The sequence below is a fragment of the Acomys minous genome (genome assembly GCF_964271855.1).
Source record: "Acomys minous genome assembly, chromosome: 16".
NCBI classification, from domain to species: domain Eukaryota; kingdom Metazoa; phylum Chordata; class Mammalia; order Rodentia; family Muridae; genus Acomys; species Acomys minous.
In genome coordinates, this window is record NC_140498.1 from 39,009,645 (window position 1) to 39,026,865 (window position 17,221).

The window sequence follows — 17,221 nt, forward strand, 5'->3', positions numbered from 1 at the left end:
TGCGTGTGCACACACACAAATAAATAAATAGCTAAAAATACTAGTAGTGGGTATGGATTTAAATCCCACTGTTGAATTAAAAACTAAACTACACATGTACTAAGAAAAATCTACAAGAACCTAGGCCATATAGTGTTGTCTCTGGGTGATAGAAAGATAAGACTTTTACCTTGCAGCAAATCTATCTATTCTGTTTGTTTGTTTGGTTGGTTGGTTGGTTTGGTTTGGTTTGGTTTTTCAAGACACAGTTTCTCTGTGTAGCCTTGGCTGTCCTGGTCTTGGTCTGAAGACTAAGCTTCTGCCTCCACCTGCTTCTGCCTCCTAAGGCCTAGGGATTAAAGGCGTGCAGCCACTACCGCCCAGCCTTCCATGTATCTCTAAACATCAAAGTGAAAACTGTAGACTAATGTATGCAAAGAGGAATTTGAAATGAAAAGGCTTTGTACAACTACACATGGGACTTGCTAGTCACAAGTCAAAAGGAGTGAGGTCCTAAAACTAGAGAGCCCTATCTTTTCTGCTTGCACCTGAGTGACTGCACAGCTTCCATCAGATTTCTTTCTTTTCTTTTATTCTATTATTTATTTATTTATTTTTGGTTTTTCGAGACAGGGTTTCTCTGTGTATCCCTGGCTGTCCTGGACTCACTTTGTAGACCAGGCTGGCCTCAAACTCACAGCAATCCACCTGCCTCTGCCTCCTAAGTGCTGGGATTAAAGGCGTGCACCACCACGCCAGCTCAGCCCCTCTCTTTTGAAGTGACCTAATAAGCAGGTATTTCAGAGGACTGTCTGTTCTAAAGACATCCCTATTCAGCTGGGCATGGTGGCACACACCTGTAATCCTAGCACTCGGGAGGCAGAGGCAGGTGGATTGCTGTCAGTTTGAGGCCAGCCTGGTCTACAAAGTGAGCCCAGGGCAGCCAAAGCTACACAGAGAAACCCTGTCTTGAAAAAACAGAGAGAGAGAGAGGGGGGGGGGGAGAGGGAGAGGGAGAGGGAGAGGGAGAGGGAGAGGGAGAGGGAGAGGGAGAGGGAGGGAGAGGGAGGGAGGGAGGGAGGGAGGGAGGGAGGGAGTCAATTCTCTTTCATAAACTCAAGATAGTCAAATAAACACTGGTAAGTAGCAAATACTAAAAAACTTCAACTTTGGGACCCATGTAGGTGTTGTGTGCATCTGATTTTCCTTCCCTTTTCTTGTTTTATTTTTAAGGAAGGGTCTCACTATGTAGACCTGGCTAGCCTGGAACTCACTATGTAGAACAGGCTGGCTTTGAACTCACGCAGATCCATCTGTCTTTGCCCCCCCCCAACTGCTGAGATTACAGGTGTGTGCTACCATACCCAGCCTATGTTTTGTCTTATGTTTCTTTGGGATGTAGAGGGAGGTCTGTATCTACCACTAACCCAAAGACAGCCATGAAGGACTCTCAGATGTGGTACCTTCCCTTCATCCAGCACACTTACTTTGAGAGAGAGAGAGAGAGAGAGAGAGAGAGAGAGAGAGAGAGAGAGAGAGAGGAGAGAGGAGAGAGAGTGTGTGTGTGTGTATGTGTGTGTGTAAAACACAACTTATTAAAACTGTAAACACTTTGCATTTTTTAACTTAGCCAAGGTCAAAATGTATTTATAGGCACTAGGGAGCTGTGAAGTGCTTGCCATTTAAGGAACTGAGTTCAGATTCCCATGTAAGAAATTTTAAAAAATAGGGCTCAGTGTTTGAAAGTGTTCACTGTTCTTGAAGAGAACCTGGGTTTGGCTTCAGCATCCACATGGCAGCAAAGAACCACTCCAAGTTGAGGGAAGCTAACATCCTCCTCTGACCACCAAGGGCTCCTGTTCATGTGTGGCACACACACACACACACACACACACACACACACACACACATTCAGAAGTGCCTTGGGCCAGCTTAGCTTCAGATACAGATAAAAGCACTACACTCTTTCTAGTTTCTGCTAACATAGTTCTATTCTTGCACCCAAACCAATAGTTTAGCTCACCCCTCACCTAAACTAGAAGTTCATTTGAGTTATGTATTTATTTCTATGTATATGAGTACTTTATCTGCATGCCGGAAGGAGGCATCAGATCACACTATAGATGGTTGTGAGCCACCATGTGGTTGCCAGGAACTGAACTCAGGACCTATGGAAAAGCAGACAGTGCTCTTAACTGCTGAGCCATCTCTCCAGCCTAAATTATTAAGTTTAAAATAGAAAATTATTAGCTGCATGTGGTGGCACGCGCCTTTAATCCCAGCACTCAAGGAGGCAGAGGCAGGTGGATCACTGTGAGTTTGAGGCCAGCCTGGTCTACAAAGTGAGTCTAGGACAGCCAAGGGTACACAGAGAAACCCTGTCTCGAAAAATAAAATAGGATGTAAAACAGAGATGAATCCATCCATGATCTCTGTGGAAAACTAGACAAATGTAGGTGGCAGAGGGAAACAAAAGCCAGAGATGACATTAAGGTGTACTCTTCTGACTACTCAGCCAATGAGGAAAAAGAGGAAGGGACCTCTGTTGAGGGTTATAAAACTCACTCAATCAGCTGGCCCTCAACTCTGACCCCTAACTCTGCAAGGTTGTAAAACTGCCCTGTTTTCACTAAGGGGCCTTTGTTTTGTATATCTAACAGCCATGTAAACATCAGATGGATGAGATTTACCCCTGCCCCAAAATCCTAGTGCTTCAGAATCAGCAACCAAGAGGTTAAGTGAAAGGCCGTGCTTCAATATATCTAAAAGAGAGGAAAGATGCCCGATAGTCTTGTCTCCATTGGCACACCTGCACAAACACAAAACATGCATGCACACCATACTGTACACAAATACATACACACAATAAAGAAACAACACTTTTAAATGAACAACCATATGGGCTCAATGTGTTCTTTCCTATTTTCTGCTTTTGTGAGGCCATGTGTACTGTTTACCTTGGCCTCTGGTGGCCAGAAAATAGTTACTGCCAGAAAAGCAACCAATCTTCTACATTCCTTTCTGAGTTCGCTGCGATGGTTTCATAGCTTTGGCTGGCCTGGAACTTGCTATGTACATCAGGCTAGCCTCAAATTCAGAGATTGGCTGCCTCATCTCCCCGAGTGGGGGGCTAACTTAGTGTAACACCGTGGCCAGGCCCCGTTTTCTTACAATAAGCAAAGTCCTCAAGAGGGTCAGGTAAGAAACTATGCTGTACAAGAACGGGAAGCACGTGTATAGAAACCAAGACGTCAGCTGCCTCGTGTAGGGACACCTGCTGCACAGAAGATTATGTCCCTGAGAGGGCGCGATCTCCCCTCATAGGCACCTCATAATGAACTTGTGTGACAAATGACCTTCCACCACCAAGGTCATGTTAGATGGGAGTCACACCTGACCTTCTCTGACTAGCCCACGCTTTTTCCTCTGAATTCTCATGTTTTAAAAAAAAAATGTTTTAAGACCCAAGTGTGGTGGTGCACACCTGTAATCCCAGCATTCAAGAGGCAGAGGGAGGGCAAACACTCCAAGTTCAAGGCCAGTCTGAGACACATACTGAGTTTTAAGTCAGCCAGGGCCACTACCCTTCCCCAAGAGGGGTGGGAGGGCATCATTTCATATGGTCCAGGCTCTATAATTCACAGGCGCTCTAAATAAGAAAGAAAAAGAAAGAAAGAAAGAAAGAAAGAAAGAAAGAAAGAAAGAAAGAAAGAAAGAAAACAGGTAAACTGGAAAGGAACAAAAGTATCCAAAAAATTGTATCAGAGAGAGAAGAAATTATCAAAACCCATAAGCGAAAAACAAGTTTCTTCTTTCCAGTGAAAGAAGGGTTAGAGGGAAAATTTTGCAATATTTATTACTAGAGAACACTAACAACAAAGAACGCATTCAAAGACATCCTAAGGGTAAGGCAGGCATGTAGCTCAGTAGTAGTGTGCCTACTTAGCAGGAGTCCAGATTCAATCCCCAACACCTTAAAGAAAACAAGAAAGCCAAGTGTGCTAGCTGACATCTGTAAGAGCATCATCAGCACTAAGGAGGTGCAAGCAGGAGGATCTCTGTTGAGTCTGAGGTAAGCCTAGAGCATATTTCAAATCCTAGGTTAATCTGGGCTACACAACAAGACTTTGTCTCAAATAAAAGCCATCCTGGGAAAGAAGTCATAGCCACAGAATGGGTCACTAGTTTAGATCACCTCCAGCATAAAGACATAACTTGCAAAACTTGAGAGGCATGCCACCCAGTTAAATCCTAGTCAACTAGGTTCCACAAAGTATGTATGACAATGTATATACAGGAACAGCAACTAGTATCATATATAATACTAACCCAACACAGCACTCAACTACCGCAGCATTGAGCATACATAGCACACCATAACACAGAATCTTAGGAACATTGCGTCCAGCACCACCCATACTGTTGATACCATGCACCCAGGGCAACAACACTGAACACCACACATACTACCAAGCACCAAGGTAACACAGTACCTAGAACTGTAGCACTCAGAACCACAGATACCTAAGGGCAACTCTTTCAGCTAGAGTACGAATACAGAAGGCTTTGGGAAACACATCTTCAGGGAACACTCGTTTATCAATCATGTATTACAGCGTATAGTATACTTCAAGGTGGTAATGTGTAACAAGATTCACGACAGGACTGGAGAAATGGCTCAGCAGTAAGAGTACTTGTTCTTGCAAAGAACCTAGATTCAATTCCCAGCACCCACATGGTAACTAAAATCCATCTGTAACTCCAGTTCCAAGGGAATCTGACTCTCTCTGGCTTCCAAAAGCGCCAGTTGCCATATTGTACATGCATACAGACATGTCCAAACACTCATTTACATTAAATTAAATTTAAAAGGGGGAGGGGTCTGAAAAAGATGGCTCAGCAGTAAAGAGCCCTTACTGCTCTGGCAGGGAACCCAAGCCTAGTCCCAGCTCCCATGTCAAGTGGCTCAAAACCTCCTGTAACTCCATCTCTAGAAATCTGACACCTTAGGCCCGCTCAGGTGTTCACGAATACTTACACACACAATGTAAAATAAATAAACAAAAAATTTAAATTTTAGTGCCTGAAGAGATGGCTCAGAGGTGAAAAGCATTATCTGCTCTTTCAGAGACTTTTGGGTGAGATTCCCAACATCAACATGGCCACCAACTTGTGCAGGCATGCTGCACAAGTATATATGTAGGCAAAATACCCATACACATAAAATAATAATTTCATTTGTTTGTTTATGTTTTTCAAGACAGGTTTTCTCTGTGTAGCCCTGGCTGCCCTGAAACTCACTCTGTAAGTCAGGCTGTCCTCAAACTCACAGAAATCTGCCTGCCTCTCCCTCTCCGAGCTAGGATACTCCAGCGTGCTAGGATTAAACACATGTGCCACTACCGTGAGCTAATAATAATTTTTTAATTAAAAAAAAAACTGAAGCCAGGTGTTGGTGGTATATACCTTTAATCCCAGCACTTGGGAGGCAGAGGCAGGCAGATCCATGTGAGTTCAAGGCCAGCCTGGTCTACAAAGCGAGTCCAAGACAGTCAAGGCTACAGAGAGAAACCCTGTCTCAAAACAAAACAAAACAAAGCAAACAAAAAATCTGGGGCTGGAGACATGGCTCAGCTCTTCCAAAGGTCCTGAGTTTAATTCCTAACAACCACCTGAGATCTGGTGCCCTCTCCAGCACGCTGTTAGACATTCATTCCACCGTGCCTAATCCACACACCTTCTTGAGCTCCCTTCATCCAACCTGGACTTGGTACACAGTGCTTGACTTTAAGGATGCCTTCTTCTGCTTGGAATTGGTTCCCCAGAGCCAAGAGATATTCACTTTTGAGTGGCAAAATCCTCAAAAAGGGACCACTGGACAACTAACCTAGACCAGACTACCACAAGGATTTAGGAAGACAGAGCACTCATATATATAATAAATAAATCTAAAATAAAAATCTAAGTGGAAAGATGGCTCAGTGGTTAAAAGCACTGTTTGCTCTTCCAGAGGTCCTGCGTTCAATTCCTAGAAACCACACGGTGGCTTACAACCATCTATACTGGAAGCTGATGTCCTCTTCTGGTGTACAGGTGCACATGAAGACAGAACACTCATATACATAAAGCAAATTAATCTTTGAAAAAAAATCTAAGACCACAGGTTGCTTATGCAGTTTCAGAAACAGTGAAGACTCACAGTGATCTGACCACTGGGGGATGGGAATGCAGACATAGAGGACTTCTTTCAGACTAACCATGGGCAACCACAGAGCATGCCAACCCCAGTCTGAATAAAGAAAGTTACTATGGATTTCAAGCAAAGGCAAAAGGACCCACCTGTGGATGGTCAGTGGTGCCCTAACTAAAAATATCATTCAGTGAAGCACAGTAATTAATACTTGAAACAGAAAGGTAGCACTTTCTAACAGAATTTCAGAATAGAATTTGTTAAAGAATATCCAAATAAACATTTACTAGGTTTTGTCCTCCCTGAGACAGGGTTTCTCTGTGTAGCTTTGGCTGTCCTGGACTGGCCTGGATTTGTAGACCAGGCTGGCCTTGAACTCACAGAGGTCCACCTGCCTCTGCCTGCTGAGTCTTGGGATTAAAGGTGTGCATCATTAGGTTCTTATGTAAAACGTCTCACCCAATTGTGTATGACCATGTTTAGGTATTCTTCAGGGTTAATGGAGTCCAACATGTATCTTCTATCTTAACTTCAACTCAGCCTCTGATGGATGAACCAAATACCAACAGTCCCGCCAATAGCCAGACAGCACATTTTTATCAAGATAACAAGAACTTCAGAAGTTTTAGCTACTGTTGAACAAAGTTAGAATGATTCATGATCAACAACTGGCCTATTAATCTGCAATACAGTTTACCTTTCACGCCTTTAATCCCAGCACTTGGGAGGCAGAGGCAGGTGGATCACTGTGAGTTCGAGGCCAGCCTGGTCTACAAAGTGAGTCTAGGACAGCCACGGCTACACAGAGAAACCCTGTCTCAAAAAACCAAAAAACATGGGGGCTGGAGAGACGGCTCAGAGGTTGAGCACTGACTGCTCTTCCAGAGGCTCTGAGTTCAATTCCCAGCAACCACATGGTGACTCACAACCATCTATAATGATCTGATGCCCTCTTCTGGCCTGCAGGAATACAAGCACTGTCTACATAATAAAACAACAACAACAACAACAACAAAAGGCTGTGTGTGTGTGTGTGTGTGTGTGTGTGTGTGTGTGTGTGTGTGTGTTTGAGACAGAGTTTCTGTGTGTGGCCCAGCTGTTCTGGAACTCAATTTGTAGATTTAGACCAATATAGCCTTAATCTCACAGAAATCCTCCTGTCTCTGCCTCCCAAATGCTGGGACTAAAGATATACCACCACTGTCAGACCTCTGGCTAATTCATTCATTCATTCTTTCTTTCTTTCCTTCTTTTTTTTTTTTTTGGCTTTTTAGATGGCGTTTCTATGTAGCCTTGGCTGTTCTAGAACTATGTAGCTCAGGCTGGCCTCAACCTCATAGAGATCCCCCTGTCTTGGCCTCCCAAGTACTGGGATTAAAGGAATACACTACAACCATCCAGTTAATTCTTTTAATTTTTAAATGTAAAAAGATACTTAAGTTTGTTTGTAATGAATATTATGTTAATACTGTTAAAATACCTAACTTTAGTACAGGAAAAACAATCCCTAAAATTATATTAAAAGAAACCACACAAAAGTAAAACAAATACATCTGAAAAAATGTTAAGCTGAGCCGGGCCTTTAATCCCAGTGCTTGGGAGGCAGAGGCAGGAGGATCTCTGTGGGTTCGAGGCCAGCCTGGTCTACAAAGCAAGTCCAGGACAGTCAGGGCTGTACACAGAGAAACTCTGTCTCAAAACAAGAAACAAAAATGTTAAGCTGGGCTGGAGAGATGGCTCAGTGGTTAAGAGCACTAATTGCTGTTCCAGAGGTCCTGAGTTCAATTCCCAGCAACCACATGGTGACACACAAACATCTATAATGTGATCTAATGCCCTCTTCTGGCCTGCAGGGATACAAGCAGGCAGAACACTGTATATATAATAAATAAATCAATCTTTAAAAATCTAAAAAAAAAAAAAAAAAAACTTTAAAAGAATAAAAGTCTTTAAAAGAAAAAAGGCACCCATTTTTTTGTTTGTTTTTTTTGTTTTTATTTTTGAGACAGGGTCTTTCCTCAAAGCCCTTGCTGTCCTGGAACTCACTATGTAGACCAGGCTAGCCTCAAATTCTAGGATTTGCCCCAAATTCTAGGATTAAAAGTGCGTACCACCAGCGCAGCCTACATTTATTTATTGATTTGGAGGATGGAATGCGCAGGTCTTAGCAAGTGAATGGAGGTGAGGGCAACTTGTACAAGTCACATGGGGTGTAGGTATCAAACTCAAGTTGTCAGCAAGCGTCTTTACCAACTGACATATTTAACTGTTCTGCATGCAACTTTTTAAAAAAGTGTATTTTGGGTTGTTTTTGGTTTTGGTTTTGGTTTTGGATGGGGGCAGAAGAAGGGGGTTGGAGGTTTTGATTTTTCAAGATGGAGTCTTGCTACATAGCTCAGGCCAAACTAGAAGTCACTCTGTAGAATGGTCTCAAACCTGTGATTCTCTGACCTCAGTCTCTGTGCTATGCTTACTGGCAGGTTTGTTGGATTTTTTGTTTGAATTCCTGGGCTCAAGTAATACAGGCACATAGTACCATGCCCAACTCAAAAGAATACCTTTTGAGGCATGGTGACATATGCCTTTAATCCCAGCACTCAGAGGCAGAGGTCAAAGGATCTCTGTAAGTTTGAGGCCAGCCTGACCTACACATGAAATTCCAGGACAGTCAGAATTAAATAAAGAGCCTATCTCAAAAAGCCCAGCGTTGGTGGCACATGCCTTTAATCCTAGCATTTAAGGGCAGAGGTAGGCTAAACTGTGACGTTGAGGACAGCCTGGGCTACAGAATGAATTCCAGGACAGCCGGGGCTACAGAGAAACCCTGTCTCCAGGTTGGGGGTTGGAGAAAGCTGCCAAAAATGTAGAGGATCAGTACATGTGCAAACAAAATAAACAAATCAATAAATAATTAAACACAGGCCTTTTGTAAAGTGTTGTCTGGTTATTTTGCCTTTTTGAGACGGGGTCTCACTTGTTTGACCAGGCTGGTCTTGATCTGGAAGACTTCAGCCTTCCAAGTACTAAGATGGCATTAAAGTTATGAAGCAACGTGGCTAAGTCAAAATGCTTTATTTTATTTCATATATATGGGTATTTTGCCTGCATGTATGTCTGAGCAACACATGCATGCCAGAGAAATAGAGAAATAAGGAAGAAGCCCACGTAGCCAACAGTACAGAAGAGCATCCCTGGGGGACTAACCCTGATAAAAGGGTAGCAGAGGGAAACTCAGTGCTCTATAGAGATGCATGAACAACTGCCTCAGAAAATTGTCCAGCAGACTACAGATGAGCGAGTAACAACCTGGAGAAAATCAATACCACAGGCTGGGCATGGTGGCGCATGCCTGTAATCCCAGCACTTGGGAGGCAGAGGCAGGTGGATCTCTGTTAGTTCGAGGACAGCCAGGTCTACAAAGTGAGCCCAGGACAGCCAGGACTATACGAGAAACCCTGTCTCAAAAAATCCAAAAAAGAAAAGAAAAAGAAAACCAATACCACCACCACCCAGGGGGTGAAAAAAGAAAGAGAAAAACATTCATACTACTTAAAAGGGCACAGAGCTCAAAAGAGGTCCACAGTAATCAGATTTTCCTGTTGGCTGGGATAGCACCCACCCAGATAGAGACATGCAGCACAGGGCTGACTCTACTGCCCAACCAAACAGCTGCACTCTCTTTCTAGACTTATTAATGACCTATAGAAGGCTGGGGTGGGGAAGCTCCACAGAAAGACGTTTAAGTGACAGGAGGATGTTTAAAGTCAGATGGCTGCCTGTCCCAAAGAAGTGACCGAAGAAACATCCTGAATGTTTCTGCAGATCACACTTTTTAGAATTCATAACTCTGAGAGGGTTATGACTCACAAAGTGGTGTTCTTACCGGTGATACAGTGGGAAAAGGAAAGCTAATTTCCTTCCCCCACAAGGGAATAGAGCCATAGACTGGACAGGGCTAAAGGAAGAACTGTCAGTGTCAGACTAGCATGCTCTCTACCAACTCCCACAACTTAGCTATAACAAGAGCTGCATGGTAAACAAAAATATATGAAGCCCAGATTGCAGACAGATTGATAGCTGGGCCATGGCGGGCACGCCTTTAACCCCAGCACTAGGGAGGCAGAAGCAAACAGATTTCTATGAGTTTAAGTCCAGGACAGCCAAGGCTACACAGAAACCCTGTCTCGAAAAATAAAAGTTAAAAAAAAGAAAGAAAGAAATATTGGCAGAGCCAGAGGGCACAGACCAAATTTGAATTTTTGTGACTGGTTTGAATACTGGCACAAGGGCCGGCAGTCTCCAGGCATCTGACCTACAGGCACAGCCTAATTTCAGAAGAGACTATACTGCTGCCACAATGAAACTGTACACATGCCAGGAACCTGTGTCAAATACATAAACCTTCCTCTTTTCAAGCATGGCTGTGGGTAAGAGCCAACGTAGCATGGTCCACACAGACAGCCTCCATAAAGTGTTCAGTCTGTGTAAGTGCTTCCCATTCATAAACCCTCTGAACCAGTACCAGGTTCCAGCATCACAAGTCCTGGGAGCTCAAGAGTGGAGTTGTTCCCAACCCCTTTGTCTGATCCCTATCCATAGTACTTCATGGATGCATGGAGTTCTGTCAAAGTGTTAAGCTTTGCCTGCCTAAAGCAGGGAAGTCCACCTCTTGATAGGCATGTACAGATAGCATCGTAGGTACATTAGGGTACACTGAAAATCTCTGAGCGATGTTAGAAGGGATGGTATCTCCCTCACACCCCCAGAACAGGGTTTCCCTGTCCTGGAGACTCGCAGTAGACCAGGGTATCCTCGAACTCACAGAGATCCACCTGCCTCTGCCTCTTGAGTGCTGGGATTACAGGTATGTGCCACCACGACTGGTTAAGGGATGGTATCTTTAAGAGCACCTCTGGTTTGGACGTGGTGGCGCACGCCTGAAATCCCAGCACTCAGCGGGCCAGAGGCAGGCTGATCTCTGTGAATTTGAGGCCAACCCGTTCTACAAGCAAGTCCAAGATAGCTAAGGCTAACACAGAGAGGCCCTGTCTCAAAAAACCAAAGCAAAAAGCAAAAAAACAAGAGCCCCTCTGATACTGTAAAGCTGGGAAAACAAGACTTTGTCAGGAGGTTTCTTGTGATCCAATAGGAGAGGAGTGAGAAGGGCAAGTGGAGATATGGATCCAACACCATTCCACATAGAAGCAGGACCAGGAGCGCTGCTGACCTGACATGGGTGGTTGAGGAGGGTTTGGGCTGCCGCTTCTGATATAAGAAAGCTTAAAAGAACAAGCTGGGAGGCAGGTGTGGTGGTGCACACCTGTAATCCCAGCACCCAGCGGGCCAGACACAGGCTGCTCTCTGAGTTGGAGGCCAACCTGTCCTACAAAGCGAGTCCAAGACAGCCAAGGCTACACAGAGAGACTCTGTCTCAAAAAACAAAAACCAAACCAAAACAACAACAACAAAGCATACCTTTAATCCCGGTAATTAGGAAGGCAGAGATGGGGGATCTTTGTGAGTCGAGGACAGCCTGACCTACAGAGCTTGAGTTAGTTCCAGGACAGTCAGGGCTGTTACCCAGAGGGATGTTACCCAGAGAATCTTTATCTTAAAAGCAAAACCAAAGGGCCTCCGGGCTCGTTCGTTCCGAGTCAGCCTAGAGAGGCCGGGACCGGAGAGCCGTGTACCCCGCCATGTTCTCCTTGGCGCTGCGGGCCAGGGCGGCCGGCCTCACCGCTCAGTGGGGACGACATGTAAGGACTCTGCATAAGACAGCAGTGCAACATGGTGCTGGAGGAGCCTTATTTGTGTATTTACATTTCAGGGGAGATGTTGATAATTTTGGAAAAAACTCTTGTGTTTTGGTATAGCACAGAGATACTCCTGAGAATAACCCAGATACTCCATTTGATTTCACACCAGAAAACTGTAAGAGGATAGAGGCAATAGTGAAAAACTACCCTGAAGGGCATAAATCAGCAGCTGTTCTTCCAGTCCTGGATCTAGCACGGAGACAGAATGGATGGCTGCCCATCTCCGCTATGAACAAGGTGGCAGAAGTTTTACAAGTACCTCCTATGAGAGTATATGAAGTAGCAACTTTTTATACAATGTATAATCAAAAGCCAGTTGGAAAGTACCATATATTCAGGTCTGCACTACTACTACACCTTGCATGCTTCGAGATTCTGACAGTATATTAAAGACCCTTCAGAGAAAGCTCGGAATAAACGTTGGAGAGACCACACCTGACAAGCTTTTCACTCTGATAGAAGTGGAATGTTTAGGGGCCTGTGTAAATGCACCAATGGTTCAAATAAATGACAACCACTATGAGGATCTGACACTAAAGGATATTGAAGAGATTATTGATGAACTCAGAGCTGGGAAAGTTCCAAAACCTGGGCCAAGGAGTGGATGCTTCTGTTGTGAGCCAGCTGGAGGCCTTACTTCTCTGACTGAACCACCTAAAGGACCTGGCTTTGGTGTGCAAGCAGGGCTTTAACTTACTGTCAACTGTAAAATGTCACTCACTGGAGAAATAAACTATGAACTTATCTACAAAAAAAAAAAAAGCAAAACCAAAAAAGTGAGATAGGCTCTCTCTATGTAGAGCAGGTTGGCCGTGAACTCACAGAGGTCCTTCTGCCTCTGCTAGGATTAAAGATGTAAGTACATCACCACAACTTAAAAAGAAAAGGTAGTGCTTCTATTTACTTAGTTCAGAAATAATCTTTACATTTTTCACTGGATATTCACAAACAAAAAAATATTTCTTGAGGGCTGCTGAGATGACTCAGTGATTAAACATACTGTTGAACAAGCCTGGCAAACAGCTCAATACCTGGGATTCACATAAAGCTGAAAGGAAAGAACGAACTCCAAAGTTGTTCTTTGACATACACATACATCATGTTATGTGTGCAGTCACACATACAAATAGCAATATATGAAATTGGAGGAGAAGGGGTGAAAAGGCTCAGCAGTTAATAGAATGTATTGCTCTTGAAAAAGACCAAAGTTTGATTCTTAGCATTCATGTTGGGCAAGCAGTTCAATTGCCTGTAATTCCATCTCCCCAGGAATACAAATCTCTGGCCTCAGTAGGTCCCTGAATATGTGTGTGTATGTGTGTGTGTGTGTGTGTGTGTGTGTGTGTGTGTGTGTGTATGTGTGTGTGTGTATGTGTGTGTGTGTGTGTGTGTATGTGTGTGTGTACACATGCAGGTATACACACACACACTTAAAAACTACCTTTAAGCCGGGCGAGGTGTGGCACACCTTTAATCCCAGCACTCAGGAGGCAAGGAGGCAGATCACTGTGCGCTGGAGGCCAGCCTGGTCTACAAAGACAGTTCCAGAACAGCCAGGGCTATTACAGAGAGAAACCTTGTCTCGAAAAACAAAACAAACAACAAAAAAGACCTTTTAAAAAAACGTTTTAATTTCTTGAGCTGTATGATTCACACTTGCAACCCCAGTACTTAGGAGACAGAGGCAGGAAAACTGAGAGTTTAAAGTAATCTTCAGCTATAGAACAACTTTGAGGACAGTCTGGGTGACATGAGACAACGGTTTTGTTTTTTAATATTTTGGGTCTGGGGATTGGAGAGATGGCTCAGTGGTTAAAAGCTGCTCTTCTAGAAGACCCAGGTTCAGTTCCGAGCACCCACATGGCAGCTCACAACTGTCTTTACTTCCAGGGAATCTGACAACCTCATACCAGTATACGTAAAATAAAATTAAATACATTATCTTAAAAAAAAAAACAACCGCCGGGCATGGTGGCGCACACCTTTAATCCCAGCACTTGGGAGGCAAGGCAGGTAGATGGCTGTGAGTTTGAGACCATTCTGGTCTACAAAGTGGGTCCAGGACAGCCAAGGCCACACAGAGAAACCCTGCCTCGGGAAAAAAAAAGTACATCCCATGGGAACTTAACACCAGGGCTACTCACTGGCCTCTATGCCAGACATTTCTTAATGGGAACAGGGCAGGGGTGGAGGGTTGGGGGTGTAAGTTCCTAAAGGGCCAGGGAGTTACCCAGCCACCAAGGGTGAGAACGCTCAAGGTTTCTCATTCTGAGGTCATCTACAAAGAGAGTCCAGGACAGCCAGTGTGAAACAGAGAAACCCTGTCTCAAAACAAACAAACAAACAAACAAAAACCCTTTTTTTTCTTTTCTTTGTTGTTGTTGTTGAGTCTTAAGCCATCACCAGAAATACTCAATAAACTGACAGATAAGTCTAACAGATTCTCAGGTAAACTCCAAGAGGGCTGGAAAGCAAGGATGTTACCCAACCCAGGCACCCACCTGTAAAAGTATCTTGTAACTGTAATTGTTGTCTCCGAGGCTTACTGCCTCTGTCTACTAACCTAGTCCTAGAAACTTCTAGCCTCCATATATTCTAATCTAGACCTAAAATGTTTTCAGCCTTAGTCTTAAGGCTTAATAAACTCACCCTTTATAGCTCTTTCTGAATTCTGGCTGGCTGGTCCAACTACTCAGCTGTCTGGCTCAAAACTCCTCCTCAAGCTGACTGATTCTAACTGGCTTCTCTCAGCTTCTGAGTGAATTGATCTGCTTGGCCTCAAACTAACTTTGGCAGTCTGTTCTAATCTGGCTCCTTCTCATTCTCTGGCTCGTTTTGTCTTCACCTGTGTCTATCTTGTTCTCTCTCTCTCTCTGCAACCTGTCTCTGTACAACTGTCCTGGTAAAACTGTCTCTGAATTCCACGAACTCAACTGCACTGTCTTGCAACTCACTGACTCAACCAAACAGCCTCAACAGACCTGACTAGAACTAAGAGATCTGCATGCCTGTCTCCTGAGTGCTGGGATAAAAGGTGCACCACCACACCTGGACCTAAGCTTTTCTTTCCTTGCTCTGTTCCAGACTGGCCTTGAACTCAGAGATCTGCTTGCCTCTGTCTCCTGGGATTAAAGACATAGCTATATTCCAGCAGCATCACACAGACCTAGAAGGTATTTGGATGTGGTCTCTTGCCAGAGCAGCAATATTCTGAATTAAAATTTCTCTACACCCACCTGCAGCAGAAGCTACCACAATGTACAAGTATGTGGTGGTGTGATGGGAGAGAAAGAGAAGTGGAGCAGCTTGAGCATTATGAAGAGAGATGGAGCTGGAAACTCTAGAGTAGGTAGTAGGCTGTTTTGAGTGCCCAGCCCCAACATCTGGGTCCATGGAGAGGTCCCAACCCAAGGTACCACTGAGGGCCATGTCTGAGTCCCTGGCTATGCAGTGCCAGGGACTGGGGACTGGTATCAAAGTTCATGGCTCATGTTACCACTAGAGAACATGAGGATGTCCCTGGATGAAGGAGCCACCGCAGACCATGCAACTATCCAGGGCCTATGCATAATTGGCCCTGCCCCTCACTGGATGTGGTACTTTGGAGAGTTGGCTCTACACCTCACCCAGGCAGCACAGTGGAGCTGGTCCTTGTGGCAAGGGTGTGGATAAGCCAGCCCAAAGCCATGAGTATGGGAGAGCTGACACTGCCCTCATCTGCTGTGGGTGGCACAAGGGTAGAGGTGATGTCCACCTCCCTCATCACTTCCAGCCAAAGAGAAAACTGGCCTTAGGGTCATGAGCTCAGGAGAGTTATCCCTGCCCATCACTAGGGGCCTCACTCAGGAGAGTGGGCCCTGCACCTCACCTGGACAACACAGTGGAGCTGGCCCTGATGGCAAAGGCACTGGTGAGTCAGCTTCAAGGGTGTGAGACCAGAAGAGTTGGCCCAGCCTCTCACATACTACAATACTTGGAAGAGTAGGCTCAGTACTTTGAGCAGCATAGTGGAACTGGCTCTGGAGGCATGGTTATGGATGAGCCAGCCCCAAGGACATGAGAGCAGGAGAGCTGATCCTGCCTCCTGCCAACGACAGCACCAAACAGAGGCAGTACTGGAGCGCTCACCCTGGTGGTGCTGACAAGGGAAAGCAAGCAGGCTAACAACCCAAGCCCTGATCCAGAACCCTGAATCGGCCCACCCCAAAATCTATATCATCTTCGAATGGTTGGGACATGTGAAAGGGTCAGTCTCTGTCCCAAAGCTGCAGGATCTCCATGACACAGGTAACAACAGGATAACCAGGAGGAGTCTCCCTAAGGATCCAATACTGATGCTGTCACAGAAGCCAGAGATCTCGAACAAGACCAATGACTCATTGCCTTTGCAGGGGAAGATGTATGAGCAGAGGGATAAACTGTGGGACACAGTGTGACATACTACAGCTTTCATAATATGGTTTCTACACTTTGTTGTTGGTGGTGTGTCTGTTTTTGGGGGGAGGTTGCAAGAATAAAGGGCGGATATGAGGGGATGAGGAGATGAGTGGGACTGGGGTGCATGATGTGAAACAAAGAATCAACAAAAACATTAAAAAAAATCTTGCTAAGTAAATAGCCTTGGATAATGACAATGAATAAAAAGTAACTTTGAATAGTCTCTCTCTCTCTCTCTCTTTTTTTTTCCCCCTGAGACAGGGTTTCTCTGTGTAGCCTTGGCTGTCCTGGACTCTCTTTGTAGACCAGGCTGGCCTTGAACTCACAGTGATTCACCTGCCTCTGCCTCCCGAGTGCTGGGATTAAAGGCGTGCGCCACCACGCCCAGCTTTGAGCTGTCTCTTAAACTAAAGTGTTGCCTTACCTGTCCTGAAACTCACTCTGCCTCAAACTCACATAGATCTGGCTGCCTCTGCCTCCCGAGTGCTGGGATTAAAGATGTGCGCCACCATAGCTGACTACTGTTTTTCTTTATAGTTCAATGAACCTCCTTTCTTGACAACTCACTTGACTGGATCCCTGAGCCACCACACCCAGCTCAGTCCAGGTTCTAAGCACCCAACCATCTTAGCAACTGGGAAAGGTTTTCAGGTTGGGGTTAATGGTAAGCTACATCTCTAGCAATCAGCTCTGGGAAAATAAACAGGAAACACAAATTCTGACCACAAGCACCAATCTAGCCAAACAAGTCTCCTATATAACTATAAGGATAGTAAAGCTTAGTCTGGCAAGTGAACTC

At 44.8% G+C, this 17,221-nt stretch overlaps 1 protein-coding gene and 1 pseudogene across 4 annotated transcripts in view; one reads left to right on the forward strand and one right to left on the reverse strand.

Annotated features, from left to right (window-relative positions):
• The window catches only part of AXIN1 (axin 1), a 56,425-nt gene that overhangs the window by 32,453 nt on the left and 6,751 nt on the right, over positions 1–17,221 (reverse strand). The window lies entirely within an intron of this gene.
• LOC311586861 (NADH dehydrogenase [ubiquinone] flavoprotein 2, mitochondrial-like) lies at positions 12,040–12,767 on the forward strand (annotated as a pseudogene). The gene has a single exon. The product of its transcript is annotated as an NADH dehydrogenase [ubiquinone] flavoprotein 2, mitochondrial-like (transcript).